The following is a 3,663-nucleotide window of genomic DNA, read 5'->3' as shown; positions in this document are numbered from 1 at the left end:
ATTCATTTCAAACTTTTTAGGAGTCTATGAGAAGAGCAGTACTACCCTCCGTGCTTTCTGATGCTGCAAACAGCTCTTTTAGACTGCTGTTTTGTGATTCATCATGCTTAAATGCTCCTCACATCGATTCTTCATGAAGCTGTTCAAAGGAGTGATTTTTAAATGGTAGCCTTAAGGACTCAGATGACTTGGTTTTAGGTGCTTTGCATTTCAATTCGGGGATTTACTGCCACTGCAGGGAAAAAAAAAACACTATTAATGATAAATATATACAATATTCTACAGTAAATATTAAAAAAAAAAAAAACTTTTAGAAGGCCATGGTATGCCACTTTAAACTCATTCATAAATCAGAGGGTTCTTTGAGCCTCTACAAGCCCTATAGCCAGAGCAAATTACCATTTTTAATGTCACAAACCCAGAATAGACACTTATTAGGGGCAGACGTTCTCAAGGCTGTTGTCCTGCTGCTTTTCCCTCTAGTGCTTAATGAGCCATAACTATCATGGAGGGTCACAAACCTGCAGAACATTGGCCCTTTAAGACTACCACTGAGAATGTGTTCGGGACATGGACCCTTAACTGACAAGGTCTGATCTCATGGACCCCACAAGGGAAGATATCTGTTTTTGATTTATTACCTCATATTAAGTTTAAATACCTGTGAATGTGTAACAACAATTTCATATGATATTAAGTTTGTGAATTGAGCATATACAAATATTTCTTAGAGATATTTTGAAGAGAAATTTACATTTTAATCAAGGAAATTTCAAGGTATTGTTCTATTAGTTGTTTTGTGCTAGTGGGAATGGTAAATCTAACCACGCACAGTTTAATACTGTAGGCCTTTGGTTTATGCTAAATAGCTGTAATAGTAATAGTGATAAATTGTGAAGGAATGTGTTCACAATTTAGATATAACGCAACTTCTCAGAAACCAGTAGAACTATTGTTTAGAGGTGGATTTGCATTTTCAAAACGTTTTAGCCCACCTGAGATAGAACTTTTGTGAACCAGTGTGACACACATCTCAGTGAGAAAGGACAGCCAGCAGCCGTGACACAGAAACAAAACCATCAACAGGCGGCATGGATTTAAATCACAGAACCAGCCCAACACAAGCTACATTACCATAAAAAAATATATTAGTATGTATGAAAAGCCTGCCTACCTCAGCCACTGGGTATTCCAGATGTGCGTATGCAAAAACTTGTACCATAAGTCTAACAAAAATGCATTTTCCAAAGCGAGTATCTGAAACTTCAGCCACCTGACTGCATTGACTGTAACAATGTGACAGGTTGAGTATGTGCACGGGGGAAACTGAGCGCACACAGAGCACAGATGTTGGGAAAGAGCGAGAGAAACTTGGAGTGAGTGTGTACATGGATATGAAGGAATTAAGAGACTGAGGTTGTATCACTGTGCAAATTATGTGCTTGAAAAAAAAAATCAAGCTCAAGATGTTCGATTGCACACTCCAGACTGAAACTAAATAAAACGCCATCATTTCTATAAATGAGATAATGTTGAATCAATGCTTCTTTTTCTCTCTCTCTCTTTTTGTCTCACCTCCTCCATCTTCTGTGAACTCTCAGCTTGTCTCTTCTGTCGACCTATCTGCACTTTCTCTGGGCTCTTTGCTCGTGGACTTTTGCCCTCCTCTTCAGCAGCTCCGTGTCTGTCTCAATTGTGTCATCTTTTATTCTCATCTCGTCCCATCTCTGCTCTCACTGCCAAAACGGAGCCTATTTAAAGTGATTTAGTCTGGGAGTGAGTCAGTCATATTCTCGCCGGTGCGTTCAGGCTCCTGTGCTTCATGGGACAGTGAAAATGTGGGTGTTAAAAGCGAATGAATAACACTACTTCAGTGGATATTGACATTCCCTTGAGCAAGGAACTGACCTTCCATCTGAAGCTCCATTGGCACTGCTCAGAGGTCAAAAACAGAAGACTGTGGTTGTATTGAGCAACTCTCGACGGTGAATGTGTATAAATGCATGAATTTGAAGCAGGTTGAAAAACCCTCCTGGATAAATGAAGGCTTTAAATTTAAATGAGATAGTCTGAGGTTGATGTGGAGGAACGCATAAAAAAAGAAGGACGTGTGAAATAAGAAATAAATTGAGGTGGGCCCTTTAAAATAGTAAGTAATGGCATCAAACAGAGGGAGCAGTTAAAGAAAGACAGAAAGCTGCAGAAAAGGTTTCAGAGGTAAAATTAAACATCAACTGGTCAGAAGGGCCGGGGCCAGAGATAAATGTTAAAGAGAGAGTGATATAAAACAAAAATAGACCAATCAAATTGGGGTCTATGCCTCTTGCAAAACTTTACAATGCTGCTCTGCAAAAAACAGAAGGAACAGGGGAGAAGTAAGGCTTGAATTTAGGGGAAGTTGAGTCCACGAGGGAGGTGGATCACTGTAGACTGTGTGATTTTTACAACTGTAATGTTAACAGCTGTGACCAGAGAAGCCATTCTGAGGTCTAAAGGGTCTAAAGCTGCAAGATGTTTGGACAAAAAACTGAATTTCTCTTGAAAGTGCCACTGGTCCAAGCTAATATGCCCTCACTCGTCATCTTCTTCTGGTAGTGTGGCCGAGCGGTCTAAGGCGCTGGATTTAAGCTCCATTCTCTATGGAGGCATGGGTTCGAATCCCACCACTGCCATGTTTATGTTTCTAACAGGAAACTAGAAGTAATAGCAAACAGATTGAAATGTTCTCTGACACAAAATATGTCATGATTGATTCGATCTGTTCTTGTCAAAGGATAGCACCGATAATGAAGCTCTGCAAACGTGCTCACAGCTCCACTCCCCAGCCGTCCTGGACAAAGGTGATTTGCCATAGCCAAAAGAAAGATCCCTCTTTTAATACTCTCTAACAACTACTTCTTGTTCCTAATGGAAAATGCTCCAGTCCATCCCGTATAGCTCCTCCTGGCACTGCTGCATCTTCTCTGTATTTGGCCATCACTGGTCAGGCAGGTTGTCACTCGTCATCAGATGCTCAGGAAGTCTTCTTTGAGCTGGATTACTGTGGCAGATGCGCCCACAGCTCAGAACTGAACATCAGAATCGATACATCTTGTCAGGTTTGAACTGTACCACAAAAAAGATGAGCGGTAACTTGACAGGAAAAACCCCTGATGCTATGAGGTAGTGTGGCCGAGTGGTCTAAGGCGCTGGATTTAGGCTCCAGTCTCTCTCGAGGCGTGGGTTCGAATCCCACCACTGCCATTGTTATGTGGTTGTTAAGGTTTGTCACAATACACACACAAAGATCTACCATAATGTAAATCCTTCATGTGACACAGCAAATGTCATAAACATTCAGAAACTCTCTGACTTTACAGGCAGATTTTCATTCCCTGTGAACTTACATTTTTAGCTTTCAGGTCATTGAACTGTTTGACCTTTGTTCAGTGCTCTCTGGTGGTCACGCTGTTTGATGGAGACACTGTTTCTAAATGAATTCAAACCTAGTTGGTCATTACTGTACTGCAATTTCTGCAAGAGTATATTGATATGATCTGCAAGAAGATTACATCAGCCAATATATCGGCCTAGCTCTAGAGTTTTGTTTCAGCAGTTGGCACATGATGACAAAGAGGTAGAAGCATGGAGGCAGGTACGATGGTAACCAAATAAGAGAATACA

General features: G+C 40.8%; 2 non-coding genes across 2 annotated transcripts; both read left to right on the top strand.

Annotated features, from left to right (window-relative positions):
- Positions 1 to 2,590: 2,590 nt before the first annotated feature.
- Positions 2,591 to 2,672, top strand: trnal-uaa (transfer RNA leucine (anticodon UAA)). The gene has a single exon. It is a non-coding gene; the product is annotated as a tRNA-Leu (tRNA).
- Positions 2,673 to 3,161: 489 nt separating this feature from the next.
- On the top strand, positions 3,162 to 3,243 carry trnal-uag (transfer RNA leucine (anticodon UAG)). The gene has a single exon. It is a non-coding gene; the product is annotated as a tRNA-Leu (tRNA).
- The last annotated feature ends 420 nt before the right edge of the window (positions 3,244 to 3,663 follow it).

Source organism: Larimichthys crocea, chromosome I (assembly GCF_000972845.2).
Source record: "Larimichthys crocea isolate SSNF chromosome I, L_crocea_2.0, whole genome shotgun sequence".
In the NCBI taxonomy this organism is placed as follows: domain Eukaryota; kingdom Metazoa; phylum Chordata; class Actinopteri; family Sciaenidae; genus Larimichthys; species Larimichthys crocea.
Note: the sequence above shows the minus strand (reverse complement) of the source record. Positions and strands in the feature narration are given on the sequence as shown.